Genomic DNA, 20,068 nt, shown 5'->3' with positions numbered 1-20,068 from the left:
ATTTACCACATTTCTATTAAATAGCATTTCTATACCATCAACCTTATATGAAAGAAAAGGGAAGATGGAAAGCCATTCATTTGTTTAGTTATTAAATTGACCATTCAAGAATATATCTAATAGGTTCTAGTCACTGTGGTAAATGTTGGCCTTTCAATGATGAACAAGCAAAGATAAAGTTTCTATGACTTATATTTTAAAATTATCACAGGGAGTTCCCACCATGACACAGTGGATTAAGAATTCGACTGCAGCAGCTCAGGTCCTGTGGAGGTGCAGGTTCAATCTCCCCAGTCTTGTGCAGTGGGTTAAAGGATCTGGCAGTGCTGCAGCTATGGCGTGGCTCAGATTCGATCCCCGGCCCGAAAACTCCCTTAGGCCACAGGTGCCGCCATTTAAAAAAAATATATCATTCAGATAAACACATTACAACCTGAGATAAATGCTATAAAAGAAAAGTTTGATCAAAGTTTGTGACATGAAATGTTGCCCAGTTGGATGTGATTCCCTAGCTAAGGGACATTTGAGCTGTCCCTTTTTCACAGCGCCCATAATGATAATCCTACAGTAAATATGAAAACATTAACCATTTTATAACTGATCCATATTGAACTATTTCCAGAAAAATCAAAATATCTGTGGGTCAGGAGATAAAGTCTCATTCACAAATGGGGAGGCGGCCTTCAAGAGGAGAGAGGAACAGCTGTCATTCACTGATAACTGGAAGAGCCAAGTGGTGGACCTAGGGGCGGAAAACAATGATGGAGATATTGCTTCTCTTTCCTGGCTGTGTCTAGGTACTAGGGTAACGAAGAAGGTATTCTAACTGACCCCTTCCTTTGGGTGTAGAGGAAACTGAATTTGTTTACATTTGTTCAGTCAACAAAAATTCATCAAGTAGTGTTCTAGACCCTTGAGAACTATAAGACTCTCAGAACAAAAGAAACTCTATCCAAACCTCTGTACAAGGAGATGGCCAAAACTCTAGGATGGCTTCTTGCAGCATAAAGTTATGTCCTTGCGAGGACCCCACTCCCTCCATTACAATGCCTGCCCGAGGAAGATCATCATTGCCAGGAGAATTTACTGTTTTTTCTAGCTAACCCCTGACCAAAGGCCCCTGGTCTCCCTTTCTTAGAGTACTTATCACAAAGGGCTTAGAATTGGGAATATGGATCTCTTATCACTCAGAAGTCATTCTCGAGGACCTGGGAATGATTCTTATAAAATGGAATCATCAGGAAGGATGGGGGCTGTCTCCATCTGCGGGAGGACAGAATCCTAATTTTGGTTATGGCCAGCCAGCAGCCCCAGCCTAAGTGCACTTATACAATCCATCTTTTGTAAATTTTTTTTGTTTGTTTTTGTGCTCCCTTCAAAATACTCAGTCACCTCTTTGCAAATCAGAACAGAGCTCAGCTCTGCCTCTACTGTCAGTAGAAACTGAATAAAGTGCATTCTCACTGCTCTAAGGTTCAGCTGTATTCATCTTTGACTCTATAAGGGACTAAACCAAGTAAGTAAAGAAATCCCTTGCCCTCAAGGAATGGAATATCCAGTAGTGAAAGTAAGATGTACAGGATTAAAGAGGCAGGAGATAGCACAGAATGTTAAGAGAAGACCTCCCTCGTTGTCAGAGCCTTTTTGGAGGATGTCTTCTTGAATGGGTAAAAAATTGGATCAGTTATCTTCCAAGGTCAAGAGTCGATTCACCTTGAAGTCATCTCAGTAAGTAGCCATTGGTCTAGAAGGAAACTGAGTTCCCCCTAAAACTGAGTTCCTCTGCCAAGTTTATGATTTACCTCTCTATTCAAAACTTAGCTCCCTTTCTTCTCCTGAACCTGTTCCCCTCAAGACTGATGATATCAAAGGAAAATCCAGAGACTGAAACCATTCACAAGCCCCTATGACCCTGACTTTTGAAACAAAGGGCTTCTGCTTTAGTCTTCCAGGCCTCCCTTGAATCTCAAAAGGCTGGCTCAAGAGTTAATGATGAAGAAATGTGATGACATAGAAACAAAGAATAACTATTGGGCCAGGAACTGGTAACAATTTTAACTCTAAGTCTGCCCAACAGCGGAATTGCCAAACTCCCAGTTCCCCGAAAAATATAAAGGTCTGACACATATTCCTAAATTGTTTTTATAGGAAGCCGACTCTGACCAGATGAAAACTGCTGCCTGCTAGCACAAGGACCCCAGACCAGTTGAAACCAGACGGTTAATGATGCTTGAAACTTTACCTTAATGACAACCAATCCAAGAATTGTGAGCCAGCTGATTGTGCACCCTGCAACCCTTCCCTCAAACTGTCTTTAAAATGCCTGCCCTGCACATATCCAGACATAACTCTCCTTAAAAGAGACACATGCACCCGCATGTTCATTACAGCACTATTCACAATAGCCAGGACATGGAAACAACCCAAATGTCCAGCAACAGATGATTGGATTCGGAAGATGTGGTATATATATACACAATGGAATACTACTCAGCCATAAAAAAGAATGACATAATGCCATTTGCAGCAACATGGATGGAACTAGAGAATCTCATACTGAGTGAAATGAGCCAGAAAGACAAAGACAAATATCATATGATATCACTTATAACTGGAATCTAATATCCAGCACAAATGAACATCTCCTCAGAAAAGAAAATCATGGACTTGGAGAAAAGACTTGTGGCTGCCTGATGGGAGAGGGAGGGAGTAGGAGGGATTGGGAGCTTGGGCTTATCAGACACAACTTAGACTTACAAGGAGATCCTGCTGAGTAGCATTGAGAACTTTGTCTAGATACTCATGTTGCAACAGAACAAAGGGTGGGAAAAAAATGTAAATGTAATGTATACATGTAAGGATAACTTGATCCCCTTGCTGTACAGTGGGAAAATAAAATAAAATAAAATAAAATATAAAATAAAAAATAAAATGCCTGCCCTGAAAGACAGTGTCAGGGAGATGCAGTCCTTTGAGCATGAGCTGACCATTCTTCTTGCTTGGCACCCTGCAATATACACTCTGTTTTCATTTAACACAACCCCGTGTGGGTAGATTGGTTTTACTCCACGTGGGTGAGCAGATCCAAGTTTGGTTCTGTAACAAGAACACGTTTCCAGACCTTCCCAACTTATCTCCTTCTTTTTCCTCCTCTTCCTCCAAGGTCAGCAGTGTAAAATCGTTAACAATGATCAGGGAAGGCTCAATGATAGAAATTATTCACTGTCTTAATTCTCAAATTCCTACAGAGAATAGGGTGAAGGAGTGGGGATATTGCTTTCTTTTTTTCTTCTTCTTCTTTTTTTTTTTTTTTTTTTGCATTTTAGGGCCACACTCGCGGCATATGGAAGTACCCAGGCTAGGGGTCGAATTGGAGCTGTAGCTGCCAGCCTACACCACAGCCACAGCAACATGTGCTCCTAGCCATGTCTGCAACCTACACCACAGCTCACAGCAACGCCAGATACACAACCCACTGAACAAGGCCAGGGATGGAACCCAAATCCCCATGGATACTAGTTGGATTTGTTTCCACTGGCCACAATGGGAACTCCCCAGTGGGGATATTTCAATGGTGTTTCCAAACACTTTCCTCTCTGTGGTTATTTTAAATAAAATGTTAATGTACAGACAGTACAGTAGATACTAAAGACCTAATGAAGTCTAAGCTTTGCTATTTAACAAAAATAAAAACACCACCACCAAAAAAAAAATAAATAAATAACCTTTTTTCCTTTTAGGTTCGAGCCTGAAAATGCCAATTCCATAGAAAGATGACTGGGTCAGTAAGGGCTTCTTCTTTTCACAGAACTTCTAAGCTGATGCTATTTCCTTCTTAGCTCAGTAAAGATTCTCGATGACTTGGCTTTAAAGGAGAATATCCAACGATCAAACTTAGCAGGAAAATCACACAGCTGTGTAACTCAGTCACATCCTGCTCTTAGAAATTACTTTAAAAAATAGTATCTCTCCTTCTTGACATGAGAGATCTAGGCAATGATTATAAATGGCTGCTGAAATTATCTGGTGAAAAGCTGCTGGGGTACTTTGTAACGGACAGATCAAGGTAAATCAGGTGTCTAGAACTTGCTAAGCAATTTTAACATCACAGAAAGAAAGACTAATAGCCAGACATCCTCCAGATGGATATCTATACCATCATCTATGAAGCAGTCTCATCCAATAAAAGAAAAAAAAATTTTTTTTGTCTTTTTATCTTTTAGGGCTGTACCTGCGGCATATGGAGGTTCCCAGGCTAGGGGTAGAATTGGAGCTGTAGCCACTGGCCTACACCACAGCCACAGCAACGCAGGATCTGAGCTGTGTCTGTGACCTATACCACAGCTCATGGCAACGCTGGATCCTCACCCCACTGAGCAAGGCCAGGGATCAAACCTGTATCCTCATGGATGCTAGTTGGGTTCATTAACCACTGAGCCATCACGGGAACTCCACAAAGAGAAAATTCAACTTGAATCTAAGCAAGCCTTTTATTACCAGTTTACATCAAATATAGGAAATACCAAGACATGTCAAATAGCACCACAGGGAGGCAATGTGCCAAATCCAGGATGATACACAATCCACAGAACAAATGAAAGCAACAAATACATTGTAATGGGGGTGGGGGGAGAGGGCACCTACAAATTAAGAGACTTAAGAAACATTACAAAGTTCAAATCTTGTTTAGCTATTAATTCAAACAACCTGCAATTAAAAATAACTGAAAGAGAAAAACTTGAATGATGATTGGACATATGAGAGTAGAGAATCATTAATTTCTTTCTTTTTTTGCTTTTTGTTTTTGTCTTTTTAGGGCTACCCCTGCAGTATATGGAAGTTCCCAGGCTAGGGGTCAAATCAGAGCTGCAACTGCTGGTCTACACTACAGCCACAGCAACTCCAGATCCGAGCTGCATCTGTGACTTACACTGCAGCTCACAGCAACGCCAGATCCTAACCCACTGAGTGAGGCAAGGGATTGAACCCACATCCTCATGGATACTGGTTGGGTTCGTTACCACTAAGCCATGACGGGAATTCCGAGAATCATTAATTTCTAAAGTGTGATAATGGTACTACGGTTCTATTCATTAAGGGTTCCTACCTTTTCGAAATACATACAAAAATAAACACATTTGAAAGGAGATGATGTCTGGGAAGAAATGATGATCAAAGATGTTCAAAGAATGATCAAAATGATGAACTGGGAAGAAAAAGGGAAGAAGTGGGTAGGGGTATGAATGGAACAAGATTGGTCATGAACTATATTGAAACTGGATAATGAGGATGTAGGGGTTCTTTGTCATATTTTCTCTACTTTTGTATTTAATATTTTTCATAATAAAAATTATTTTTAAGTAATGGTAAAGGCAACAGAATTGCAACAGGAAGTCTTTCTTGTCTTATGGTTGTCTTCTTGACCATGGAAGAGCTGCAAACACTAGGCAGAATCTTTGATTTTCATGCTCAGTTCACATTTTGACCTCGCTCTGCAAGTTGTTCTCAGTCTCTTATAATTTCTAGACTTGCAATACCACACTGACAAAGAGCAAATAGTAAGAATAATGTTTGTAAAACTTACAATGAATTTAGTTGATTACATACTTTCTCAAATGCTCAATTGTGAATTTTGACATAGATTATAATCAAAATAGGTTAAAAAAGAAAAGTAAACCATAGAGCTAAAAGAAACTTCATCCTGCAGGTGGGTCAAAACTATTAACTTACCCCAAGACTATTAACTTTTAACCCCCCCTTTTTAGTGAGGTATAGTTGATTTATAATATATTAGATTCATATGTACAACATAATGATTCAAAAATTTACAGATTATATTCCATTTAAAATTATTATAAAATATTGGCTATATTCCCTGTGTAGTACAATATATCCTTGTAGCTTATTTATTTTTACATAGCAGTTTCTACCTTTTAATCCCCTACCTCTAAATTGCCCTACCCTCTTCCCTCTCCATACTGGTAATCAGTTTGTTCTCTATATCTCTAAGTTTGTTTCTATTTTGTTATATTCATTTCTTTCTTTTCCTTTTTAGATTTCACATGTAAGTGCTAACACAGTAGTTGTCTTTGTCTGAGTTTATTTCACTACCCTCCAGGTATATCTAAGTTGTTGCAAATGGCAAAATTTTGTTTTTTTTTTTTAATAGCCGAGTATATACTATGGCTTCTTTATCTATTCATCTGTTGATAGACACTTAGGTTGTTTCCATATCTTGTTTAAATAATACACTATGAATCACTGGGGTGATGCATCTTTTCAACTCAGTATTGTGTGTGTGTGTGTGTGTGTGTGTGTGTGTGTGTGTGAGAGAGAGAGAGAAAGGGAGAGAGAGAGAGATACATATAGCCAAGAGTAGAATTGCCCTTTTTAACACACATATATTGTCTCTAGAAACTCAGAGACATCTACCTACAATTTATGCTTATGAATTGAGATCAATGTTGCAAATAAAGATTTTACATACTATTTGAAATACTGAAACAGCATTGGGAACTTTTTGCAAATTTAAGCACATGGAATCACACCAAAAGCTAATTACATTTTAGGGGGCTAGTCGAGCTAGCTGTAATCAGCATCTGATGTTTTTCTCTTTAACTCCCTGATGATGAATTACATTTCAAACTAATCAAATAGTTTATTTCTGTTAAAATTTAAGAAATAAAACAATCTGTTGAATATCTCTGTCCTGCTGGGTTTTCTTTTTTAAAGCAGGAGCAAAGATAAAATGACTTATTAGGAAAGCCACTAGAATACCTTGCCAACGAAATGGAATATCCAGCACAGACAAAAGTCAGCAGTTCAGCTTAAACAATTTAGTCATGCATTTTCCTTGATAAGCCAGGAAAGAATGAAGAGGTTTCAGGACAAAACACATGAAAGGGAAGATGAGGCCAGTGGGGAACTGGCAGCAAATGGCACCTAATGAAACTGTGGAGTTCTTTAAATCTAAATCTTCATTTTTATCAAGAAAAAAGAGGGCTTTAAGTATACAAATATACATAGAGTCTGTTTTTTTTGTCTTTGAAAAAACCTTTTTGACTAAGAAAAAACACAAACCCAACGTAGTTCCCTGTCCTAGAAAGATGCCTATGATAGGTACCTATGAAAAAATCAGGCACTGCAGGCAGAAATGTACAGCACTGGCTTGTTTCCTATAAAAATGTTTCTGTTCCAAGGATCCTTCTTTTTCTTTCACCTGCAGAATCCTCCATCATTTCATAAATACAAGACACTGTGTGCACTGCACACTGCATCTTCTTGGAAAGTGCACTGGCTAACACTGTCAATACAGCAGCAGTATAAAGAAACCACATCACCGCAGAGTGGAGCACCCCACCCTGCCTAACTCTACCTCTGTCAACTGGGTTTTGAGGACCAGTCCTGCTCCCTCCTAGGCTGTTCCCTATTTTTAGCCTCAGAACTACTGTATTCCATGGATGGTTTGAAAGGGTCTCCACATTCTCAGTGTGCCCCAGCCATAATGACAGGCCTTTGCAGGCATAACCTACTTATCGTCATCATTAGTAGCTCCTGCTTTTAAGCTTCTCTAGGACTAGCCAAATATATAGCTAACTCCTGAACTAAGTTCTCACTGGACAGGAGATCAATAAATAAATAAATAAAATGACATTAATAAAATTGAAAAAATAAAAACACAAAATAATAAAATAAAATGAATTCCATAAATGTTGAATAAGTATTCTGTGCACTTTTACAGGTGCTGAAGAGTGATAAGAGCTAGCTTACATCCTCTAGAATGTAGAGTGTACATTTTCACACAGCATTGCTGGAAGAAGACACTCACGCATTATGTGGTTGGGTAATAATGAAACATAAACTTCAAATTTCAGTGAAGGTTTAAGATAGAACAGAGTTATAAAAAAAGGAAAATTAAGAAATGCTCTCCTTAGAGTTCCCGTTGTGGCTCAAGTGGGTTAAGAACCCAACATAGTGTCTGTGAGGATGTGGAGTTCATCTCTGGCCTCTCTCAGTAGGTTAAGGATGCAGCCTTGCTACAAAGTGTGGTGCAATTCGCAGAGGCAGCTCAGGTCTGGTATTATTGTGGCTATGGTGTAGGCCTGCAGCTGTGGCTCTACCCCTAGCGCAGGAACTTCCATGTGCCACAGGTGCAGCTGTAAAAAAAGGGGGGGGGGGGCTTCCTAGAATCTATGCAGAATTTATTTACTTATTTAAAATTTTTATTTTTTTGTCTTTTGTCTTTTGAGGGCTGCACCCACGGCACATGGAGGTTCCCAGACTAGGCGTCTATAATCAGAGCTGATGCCACCGGCCTACACCAGAGCCACAGCAACACCAGATCCAAGCCATGTCTGCAACCTACACCACAGCTCACGGCAACACTGGATCCTTAACCCACTGAGCGAGGCCAGGGATCGAACTGCAACCTCATGGTTCCTAGTTGGATTCACTTCCACTGCAACACGACGGGAACTCCTATGCATAATTTAAATAGATGGAAAACGGCTGATAGAGAATCCAGGCAAGAAACCCTGATAAAAATGGCTTCAACTTGTAAATGAACATGACACTTTCTGAGAGCAGTTAAGAATATGGGTAAATTAAAGTACAAGCTTTAAAATGTGGAATGTAAAAAGTACTTAAAATGACTCCCGCTGAAGTGTCTAAAATGAAAAATATCAGGTCAAGTGTTGATAGGGATGTGGAGAAGCCAGAACTTTGAAACTCTGAGGTGAATTAATGAAACCATGGTGGAGAAATGCAGGCCGTTTCATGAAAGCAGAATACCTACCTAGCAATTCTACCCCTAAGTTCACACCCACCAGGGCAGCACATATATGTTAATCAAAAAGATTTGCAAGATTTTTCAAGGTAGCATTACTCTTTAAAAGAAAGTACTGATGTATAGTTGATTTACACTGTTTTAGGTGTACAGCAAAGTGATTCATTTATACATATATACATATTCTTTTTCATATTCTTTTCCATTTTGGTGTATGGATATTAAATGTAGGTCCCTGTGCCATACAATAGGTCCTTGCTGTTCATCTATTTTATATATAGCAGTGTGTATCTGTTAATCTCACACTACTAATTGGCTCTCCTCTCTTCCTCTTTGGTAACCATAAGTTTGTTTTCTATGTCTGTGAGTCTATTTCTGCTTTGTAAAAAAGTTCGTTTTCTATCATTTTTTTTGATTCCACATATAAGTGATATCATACTATATTTGTCCTCTGTCTACTTTACTTCACTTAGTATGATAGTCTCTAGGTCCACACATATTACTGCAAGTGGCATTATTTCATTCTTTTTCGTGGCTGAGTAATATTCCATCACACACACACGTGTGCGTGCGTGTGCACACACACACACACATACCATGTCTTCTTTCTTTAGCCATTCATCTGTTGATGGACATTTAGGTTGTTTACATGTCTTGGGCAGCACTATTTTTTTTTTTTTAATGGCCAAACCTGAGGCATATGAAAATTCCTGGGCTAGGAGTCCAATCGAAGCTTCAGCTGCCAGCCTACGCCACAGCCACAGCAACACCAGATCTGAGATGCATCTGTAACCTACAGCAAAGCCTGTGGCAATGCTAGATCCTTAACCCACCAGTGAGGCCAGGGATCAAACCCACATCCTCACAGACACTATGTTGGGTTCTTAACCCGTTGAGCCACAATGGGAACTCCAGCAGCACTATTCTTAACAGCCCCAATCTGGAAGCAATGCAGACGTCCATCTATAATTAAATGGATACCTATATTTTTATATATTTATTGACTGGAAATCAATTCAGCAATGAGGATGAATGAAATGACCTGGATAAATGGCACAATGTTAATTTGGAACAAAAAAGAAGATGCAAAAGAAAAGGAAATCAAGGGAGTTCCCATTGTGGCACAGTGGAAACCAATCCGACCAATATCCATGAAGACAGGGGTTCGATCCCTGGCCTCGCTCAGTGGGTTAAGGATCTGGCATTGCTGTGAGCTGTGGTGTAGGTTACAGATGAGGCTCAGATCTGGCACTGCTGTGGTTGTGATATAGGCCAGCAGCTGCAGCTCCAATTCGACCCCTACCCTGGGTACTTTCCATATGCCATGGTTCAGCCCTAAAAAGAAATAAAAATTAAGGAAAAAAAAAAAGGAAATCAAAGAAAATCATCTGTAAACAAGGAAGGGGTGACTAGAAGAAGACCTGAAGCCCCACCAGGACAGAAAGCCACAAGGCAATCCCAGCCGACAGCAGGCAAAGAAGGCATAGAAGGATCTACAGCCCTCATCCCCTAGCTCCTTGGTGCCAACAGAAGAGAAGGTGCCAGACAAGTGCAGCAGCCCACCCTTGGGGGTGTTCTGGGGCAAAGACCCCTCAGTAGCACTGAATACTTGATGCTTTAGTAACTGGGAATGAACAGAGATGACAAGACATCTCCCACCACTTATGAAACAGGAAAAGGGATCCAAAGGGCTTCCCAGCCACTTTCTCATTGTGTCGTGTTTTTAAAGTTCTTCTGGACCAAGGGTCTAATCAAACCAGAAGAATTTTTAAAAATTCCCATAAGAATCTGAAGACAGGAAACTAAGAGGATACCCAGGCTTCATGGGAATCAGAACCAAGCATCTACAAGATGGGCAAGCCTTCTCTCTGAGCCTCAGGCCTTGTTCACAGCTGCCCTGCTTCTCCTATTCTTTGCTCTGTCTGCCCCCTCTGCTCATGGGTTCCCCTTTCATGCTTCTCATCCCTGAGACTAGGGCACAGTGATCAGAGCTACCCAGCCCTCCTTTCCTCTTGCCTTCATACACCTGTCACTTCAGTCTTCATGGCCAGTTGTCCCACTCTTAGATTTCAAATTCCTGAAAGTGGCCCCCCATTTGCTCACCTCGTCTTTTGGAATCAACTCTCACAGCGTGGCCAAACTCCAACTCCTAATCCTTCAGATCCCAATACTGATGTCCCTTCCTCTGACAAGCCCTGTCACCTCCCCCTCCCTGGGTTTGGGGCTAACACACTGCCCTATAACTGTCAGGTAACATGCCGGCCTTCCTAATAAAAGAGAATCTCCTTCTGGGTCAGGGCTAAATCTTGTTGAAAGTAATTTCCTCAGCAACCAGTTCTTGAAAGAAATGGGCTTTAAGAAATTAACCTGGGAATTTGGGAGAAGCAGATGCAAACTATTGCATTTTGAATGGATAAGCAATGAGGTCCTACTGTACAGCACGAGGAACTATATCCAATCTCTTGGGTTAGAACATGATGGAAGATAAAATAAGACAAAGAATGTATACATGTCTATGCCTGGTCACTTTGCTGTACAGCAGAAATTGGCATAACACTGTAAATCAACTACCCCATAATAAGAACTTTAACACTGTAAATCAACTACCCCATAATAAGAACTTTAAAAGAGAAATTAACCTGATTTAAAATAATGCCTAAAATATGCAAATATTTGAATTTGATATCTCTATTTTAGGCTGAAGCAGCTATATATTTTGCTAGTCCCATAAAAGATAGGTGCTGGGTTTCCAGTTGTCTAGGCTTGGAGGTGAAGGACACAGAACTGAAGGCCCTGCCCTTGTGTAACCCCCTCAGCACCTCATGAAATGCTGGCTCCTAGGACATCATCCAGCAATGAGGGGTGTCTGAGTACAGGCACTTACTCCCCTCATTTGTCACACAGCATCATTAGGAAGCTCTGTTAGACTTACTTTTTTAATTTTGCATTTAAATTGCAATGCATACAGCTGAAATGAGAACTCTTGTTACCATGGATAAACTGTAAGGTAAATCTGAAATATCATTAAGTCTCTTTGATCTTTTCAATGCACCAGTGACATAGCTATCTTATTAACAGACTGTTTTCTCCAAGCAGAAAATACAGGATTTTAACATGAAAGAATGTCAGCGACAAATTTCTTACCCATTTATCCATAAAAAAGGAAATAATGCCTTCTGTGAAATATACACTGGGTTCATTTCTTACCTAGATTGTGTCTCAGTCTATAAAGTATTTAATATCTTTACTTCAAACCAATACTTTCTTCTCATAGAGCACGTGTGTCATTTCCATTGAACAAATAGACCGACTGCTCACTATGCATGAGGTGTGGGGTTACAGGTCCCACACAGAATCCTGGTGGCCTAGTAATGAACCACATCGATGTACTTCAACATGTACAGCACTTTCTATCTTACAAAGTCTTTGCATATAAAGATGATCTGACCCCAACTCAGTCTCTATGAAGTGGGTGTTTGCCTCATTCTTGCAGCAAGGGAAACAGCCTTAGGGAGGCAGACTTATTCAATGTCCTTCAGGAGGACCGAAGGAAACCTTGCACACAGGACAGGGTTTTTTTGGCTGCACGTATAATTCTCCACGGCATCATACAGCCTCCAATGAAAATTGAAATGCAGTTGATTTACAATGTTCCATTTGTTAGTACTCCTTTATTAATGTAGAGACGTGAAAGGAAATACGATGGGTCAAATATTGGTATCTCATGGAGAAACCCCTGCTTGAGATTCTGACTTAATTCCTTAAACAGTGCAATCTGGATAAACTTGAGCTTTTGTTAAAACAAACAAACAAACAGGAGTTCCCGTTGTGGCGCAGTGGTTAACGAATCCAACTAGGAACCATGAGGTTGTAGGTTTGATCCTGGCCTTGCCAGGATCCGGTGTTAAGGATCCGGTGTTGCCGTGAGCTGTGGTGTAGGTTGCAGATGCAGCTCGGATCCTGCATGGCTGTGGCTCTGGCATAGGCCGGCGGCTACGGCTCCGATTCGACCCCTAGCCTGGGAACCTCCATATGCTGCGAGAAGCAGCCCTAGAAAAGGCAAAAAGACAAACAAACAAAAAAACAAACTTCTAGTTGAAGCAGAGCTGACAAGCTTAAAGCCAGTATGAAACCTCCTCTATAGCACAATAAACAGATGACTGCACTGATGGAAATGTTTATTAGAGCATCACACAGCAAGAAATAGAAGGCTCAAATAAAAAGCTTGGATTTGGCATTTTATTCATTGTGAAAAGCAATTTTTGCCTTTATGGTCCATTGTTAGCAAAAAATAAAAGAACTGTCTCTCTAATTTTCATCACCATCTCACAGATTTAATATTGTAATAGAAACATAATAAGTACATTTAAAGGATTATATATTTTCTTCAGGCAGTAAGGCATCCATAAATGAGCCAGACCCACATTTTCCAATTCTGCTCCCTGATCCACAGGCAGGATTTGCTATCTTCATGGTCTCCGTCTTCTGATTTCTTCCTCTTTCCTCTTCCTGTATTTCTTCCCTTCCTTTTCTAGGGGGAATTACTACAATCGAGTGTCAAATGACCTTGACAATCTCTTTGATCCCTAAGCTATTTTTCTAAGAACATAATACAGCATATATGATGGGGTCAACACCCACCTTGTAAAGAGTTCCTCAGCTACAGAGGACACAGTTCACACCTGAAGGTTTCAAAAAGGGTAATGCTGCCCATTTTCCTCCCCAAAACAATCAGGTTGCTAGTCAAAGACAGAGTATTGCACCCAACCTTGGGGCCTCTTCAATCAGAATTTCTGCAACCTGAACCAGAAAATCTTATTTCTACCATGCTTCTCTGGGTAACTGATATTCACTCTAGTTGGGTGACTGCTGCTTTAAAAGTCAGAACAACTTCAGTTTCATGTATGGAGGCCCTCCTAACACAGAACAGAACAGTGATTTGGGCCCAGCTATCTTTAAGCACAGTGTTTTTGTTTGTTTTTCAGAGTAAGTTAATTTTTCATTCAATGCCCTCAGAGTTTATTTTGACTCAGCTCCTGTGTAAAGGGCTTCAAGGCCTCAAACATTAGTTAAGACACAGTGCCCTAAGCTGTAACTATTAATACCTAAGGTTTTGGACCTCTTTGAAACAATCAACTGAAAATGGGAAGTCAGAAAAATAAGCTTCTTTACAAGGAGGACTGGGTCACTTTGTTGTAGAACAGAAATTGAAGAAACATTATAAATCAACTATATTTTAATTTTAAAAAAGGTGGATGCTGAGTTCTAGCTTCATCTTATTATTTCATATCTTGATGCCTTCCTATAAAGTAAGCTTTTGCCTGTATAACTGAACAGCTGAAACAGATCTACCCACTTAAGCAAATAATATTCTACCTGCTTAACCAGGATCACACCTCATGAAAAAACATGATGCTGATAGGGGGCCTTATGTTCACTGAAAATCCTATTCTATCTCTTTCTCGGATTTGAAAGACAACCATATTCAATATTAGAAAGGCAATACTTCTACCATCAAATACATACTGCCTTATGTTCTGCCCCCTTCAAATCTGGTTAAGACAGAAAACCAATTACTAGGCAGCAGGCAGGGGCCTTAGTGGAAACGTAATGTTATCTCTCCTGCAGGCTCCAGTGCTTTGTGGAAGCCATACTTAACTCAGGCTTTTGTTATGTTTAATTCAAGATTTACAAGTTTGAATATCAAGACTGAATTTTTCTTTTTTCTTTTTGGCTGTGCTCATGGCATATGGAAGCTCCCAGGCCAGGGACTGAACCTACACCACAGCAGCAATCCTAGCCACAGCAGTGACAATGCTGGATCCTTAACTTTCTGTACCACCAAGGAACTCCCAAAGTATCATATTTCTAAAGAGATACATAAAAACAGATAAATAACTCCTGGGGTAGATGACAATTCTATGACAGAACAAGCTGCACAGAAACCTATCCTAACACCTCTCAAATGCAAGTTCTACCAAAACCCCAGAAACAAAATCTTTATACACTGGACTCCAGCACTAATATTTTAACATGAGTGACAAGTGTGTTTGAGACACATGCAGATTTGGCAAGCTGGCTGTAGTAAAATCATAAAGCCCAGGATGGCTTCAGTGAGGGCATAACTTGGGGTGGTAATTTAGGATTTTTTTTTTCAGATGGAACTAAGTCATCACAATGAAAATCCTCCAACCACTCAGAATCAGCTTGAGTTAGACACAAGTGGGCAGTTTAGAAGAAACCACCCAAACCTGAGGCAGAGAAAAGCTGCAGAGTACACTGTGCTGCTCCCCTGTCCAGCAACTCTTCACCAGCCCACCAGTTCTTCCTTCTCCTAGAGCCGAGCCAAGAACTCTAGTGCTTATTCTAGGCCGGTGCTATCCAACAGAAATATAACACAAGCATGCATAATTTTAGTTTTTTTAATTAGCTACATTAAGAAGAAGAAAATGAAACATGGTGATTTAATTTAATATATTTTGTTTCAATGAATATACTCAAATATATTTCAACCTATATATGATTAATAGGATAATCAATATACAATGATCAATGAGATAGCTTGCATTCTTCTATTCTTACAGAATTTTGTCTTGGAAATCCTGTGTGTACTTTCTTTATAACTTACAAGTGCATCTCAATCCAGATTAGCCAGTAGCCTTATGTGGCTTGTGGCTCCTATAGAGGACAGCAAAGATCTAGATAATTACTCTGGTCCTTAGCCCCACTCTGTCTCTCCCCACACTCACTTGTTTGTGGTTTTGACTTTGAGTTGGGATTCCTACTCCAAAGCCACCTGCAATCCTTAGCTCTAGCCCATTTCTACTCTCAAATCCATTTTTAAATTTTTCCAATTTCAAATTTCCTGAACGGCTAACCTGGTTCATTTTGTTTTGGTTTTTTTCTCTTTCTTCTAGTAGAGAGTTTTTGTCTCCAGTCATTCCCTTTTACCTCTGATGAAAACTTCTAGCACAGTTCCTGTTGTGGCTCAGCAGAAATGTACCTGACTAGTATCCATGAGGATACAGGTGTGAGCCCTAGCCTTGCACAATAGGTTAAAGGATCTGGCATTGCTGTGAGCTATGGTGTAGGTCACAGATGCAGCTCACACCCTGCGTTGCTCTGACTGTGGCATAGGCCAACAGGTGCAGCTCCAATTAGACCACTAGCCTGGGAACTTCCATATGCCACAGGTGCGGCCCTAAAAAGACAAACAAAAAAATCCCCTGCTAATTTTTGTTTCTATAGAAATTCCATGTAGGGTGGAAGGATTTGGACATAGGGCAAAATTTTCTTAAACTTGCTTGTCAAAAGTTGTGCAATCAAAATACAGTATTTCCTTTATTCTTCAACATCTACTGACACTTTTCTTCTCAAGTCAAAGCAGAAACATGTACACTTTAATGTCATGCCATTCAGCTGATCCACACAATCTCTTTTTTTTTTTTTTAATCTTTTCTAGGGCTGCACCCACAGCATATGGAGGTTCCTCGGTCAAGGATCAAATCAGAGCTGTTGCTGTGGGCCTACGTCAGAGCCACAGCAACGCAGGATCCGAGCCGCATCTGCGACCCACACCACAGCTCACGGCAATGCCAGATCCTTAACCCACTGAGCAAGGCCAGGGATCGAACCAGCAACCTCATGGTTCCTAGTCGGATTTGTTAACCACTGAGCCACGATGGGAACTCCCCTCCACATAATCTCAATTACAGACTGGAAAAATTATTGAACAGTCACATAGAATTACTGACAGTTAATACAATCTGAGTGTTTGGGGTAAATGGAAAGGTCAAAGAGGTTAAGAGCTTGATGCCAGTGTATTCTGAATAATAATGCCCCCCCATTCTATATGGATCTACCCTTGTTGATTGGACATGCTTAACGGTCAAGAATAAGAAACCAAATTCTAAATGTCCTTCAAACTGCTGTTAACATTAACTGCATGAAAGGACAATTTAAAAAATATTAAAAACATAATCCTTGTACAAATACACACTGAAGACTAACAGTTTGTGTAACTTATTAATAAGGGAATCAGATACTTGACAAAGCCAGCTTAAAAGAGTAATCTGAGTTGGGCAAAATCTTCTTAGATATAATACCAAAAGCATAAGTAATAACAATGAAAAACAAGTATATTGGATTTCATCGAAATTGAAAACTTTGTGCCTCAAAGGATACCACCAAGAAGATGAAACAACAATCTTCAGAAAGGTTAAAAAAAAAGTTTATAAATCATATATCTAGAATATATAAATATCATATTAGAATACATAAAGAATGATTACAACTTAATAATAAAAAGATAACCCAATTAAAAACTGGACAATGGCTCTGAAGAGACATTTCTCCAAAGATGATGTAGAAATGTCTAATACGCACATGAAAAGGTGTTCAACATCATTAGTCCTTGGGAAATGCAAATCAGCACCACAGTGAGGAGTTCCTGTCATGGTGCAGCGGAAACAGATCTGACTAGGAACCATGCGGTTGTGGGTATGATTCCCAGCCTTGCTCAGTGGGTTAAAGATCTGCATTGCTGTGAGCTGTGGTGGAGGTCGCAGATGCAGCTGGGATCTGGTGTTGCTGTGGCTGTGGTGTAGGCTGGCAGCTGTAGCTCCAATTAGACCCCTAGCCTGGGAAGCTTCGTATGCCGTGGGTATGGCCCTAAAAAGCAAAACAAACAAACAAACAAAAACACAGTGAGATGCTATTGCACACCACTTGTATGGCTATAATTGAAACAACAACACAACAGAAAGATCATCAAAAAGACAAGTGCTGATGAGGATGTGGAGGAAATGGAATCGTCACACTGCTGGCAAAAATGTAAATGGTGAAACTGCTTTGATAAACAGTCTGGAGATTCCTCAAAAAGTTAAATCTAAAGTTAACACAAATGACCTGGCAATTCCACTCCTTGATACAAGAGATACATATACAAGAGAAATGAAAACATACATTTAAACAAAAACTTGCACATGAATGTTCATAGCAGCACTGTACATAATAGCCAAAAGTAGAAACAAACCAAATGTCCATCAAGAGACAGTAAAATGAAAATGATGTATCTCTACAAGAGCATTCTACTGCAGGATAAAAAAGAAATACATATTGATATATGTATGCTACAACACAGTGACTCTTAAACACATTTTTCCAAGTAAAAGAAGCCAGTCACAAAAGATCATATATCATATGATTCCACTGATATAACATGTCCAGAATAAGTAATACCGTAGAGATTAAAAAGTAGATCAATAGTTGCCCTGGGCTGGGGGCTGGGGTGAAATGGGGAGTGGCTGCTAATGAATATGAGGTTTCCTTTGGGGGAGATGTTATAAATTTGATTGTTATGATGGTTGTGCAACACTGTGGGTCTATTAAGGGCCACTGAATTGTATACTATAAATAGATGAATAGTATGGCATGTAAATTATATCTCAAAGCTGTTGTTAAATACAGATATAAACGGATAATATATAAATATATGTGTTCTGATATACATAAATTTGAAAAATTAGGGTTTTCAGTTTATGAAAAATAAAAAGGAAAGAAATTGGCAAATTAGACACAGACTTGTTCACTGTCCTGCAAGACAATAAAACTAACATTTGAAGTTTTATTTTCTATTAGAAAAAAAATAAATAATGACACCTCTCAGATTTCTGCAGGTAAAATTCTAAGTTGACAGAGTTGTAAAATACAGTAAATAATGAGTCATCAACATTCCTCTAGGTTTGTTAGACAATACATTACAGTGAATGTCATGGTCATCTTTTGTCTTATTTCCACGTGTTAGACAATTTTTCTTCTTTTCTTTTTTTTTTTTGGCCACATGCCCATGGCATGTGGAAGTTCATGGGCCAGGGATCAAACCTGCACCACAGCAGTGACCTGAGCCACAGCAGTGACAGCCTCAGGTCCTTAACATGCTGCACAACAAAGGAACTCCCTGGTTAATTTTTCTTAACGAAGTTTCACATAAGCACATCACAATGATTTTGCATCTCAGTTTTGTTAAGCAGGAAATGGCAAGAATTTCCTCTTCGCTAAATGCATGTAAATAGATCATCTAAAAGAAAAGGAATCTCAGAACTCTAGTCATTTGTAAACACAGTAAAAAACAGAGTAGACTGAGCAACTCTGAAAAGCTCTTAGGATGTTTTTAAAACAACAAGTAATTAATAACGACAGCAATCATCACAGGAAAAGAAGGATATTCTTACAAGACAGATGCAAAGACGCTATGGAAGTTGTTCAGTTTATAAATCCCGTAAAAGAGGTGAAGCATTAATGAGACAGATGGACAAAGCTGAATGACAAACCTGTGATTGGTAAAGACAGACTTACAGTGCCAAACACATCATAGCTAAATTGCACAGCTGATGAAAAAGGAAAAAAAACAAAAAAACAAAAAAACAAACCAACAGAATGGAAACAGACTAATGCAATCCAGGTTAAGAATCATCATTGTACCAGAGGTCAAACAATTGCACAAGCAGAGCAGAAATGTTACCCAGGAAAGGAATTAAAGACAATTTTCCAGATGCTCCAAAAAGCCAATTATAATGCAGCTATCTTAGAGGAATACGAATAGCCATTTAGAGCAACTGTCACTGAAATGTCCCAGGGTATCTACGTATTGTAAGTATGAAACACAAGAATGGAAAGATGTATTTGTTGTTTGATTTTTAAGAGGAAGAATATAAAGGTGTTAGGATATTCTGCTCTATCACTTTAAATTGGCCGAATTGCCTGAGAATAGTCACGCTGATGGATTTGCAAACAGAAAGTCCTGGATGAAACGTGTAAGAGGTCCAGCAGAAAAAGAATATAAATGCCTTGGACATGAAAGGCAGATCCTGGCAAATGACTGGCCCAAGGTTCTAATTTTGCCAGAGGTTCCACCAAATAAATTTTTTGGCCACTAGCAGGAATAAAAATGAACTTTACCCCCCTGGCAGCGAAGATCGTACAGACAGGAGGGCAGTGAGCCAGAGACCAAAGGCACCTTGTCCTGACACCAAGGACTGTGGAGCCAGGTGGGTTTGCCGATGACAGAGCTATATGGATGAAATGATTGGTTGGTGAGTTGAAAACAAATCTGTTCTTGTTTTCATCTGGTATCTCCTTTGACTCTGCAGCTTGGCTTTCAGAGACTGGTAAGCTCAGGAAACAGGCTGCATCTAACTATAAAGATAAGAATGAACACTCAAATTTAGGAGACAAGAAAGCTTAGTGGGAAACCAACTGAAGGCTAAAGGAAAAGGAGCCATT

The 20,068-nt window shown here is 39.7% G+C and overlaps 1 protein-coding gene and 1 long non-coding RNA gene across 4 annotated transcripts in view; both read right to left on the bottom strand.

Moving 5' to 3' along the window:
- The window catches only part of TMTC1 (transmembrane O-mannosyltransferase targeting cadherins 1), a 303,326-nt gene that overhangs the window by 139,784 nt on the left and 143,474 nt on the right, over nucleotides 1-20,068 (bottom strand). The gene's annotated exons all lie outside the window — the stretch shown is intronic.
- LOC146403358 (uncharacterized) lies at nucleotides 6,148-13,176 on the bottom strand. Its single transcript, XR_014803674.1, has 2 exons — nucleotides 11,379-13,176; nucleotides 6,148-11,341 (listed from the first exon to the last, which is right to left on the bottom strand). It is a non-coding gene; the product is annotated as an uncharacterized LOC146403358 (long non-coding RNA).

This window comes from Sus scrofa, chromosome 5, assembly GCF_054392235.1.
Source record: "Sus scrofa isolate SSC_HxYL_T2T_F1_AM1 chromosome 5, Sscrofa_HxYL_maternal_Yorkshire_Landrace_v2.0, whole genome shotgun sequence".
NCBI classification, from domain to species: Eukaryota; Metazoa; Chordata; class Mammalia; order Artiodactyla; family Suidae; genus Sus; species Sus scrofa.
The sequence above is the reverse complement of the archived record's forward strand: the minus strand, read 5'-3'. Positions and strand labels throughout refer to the sequence as shown.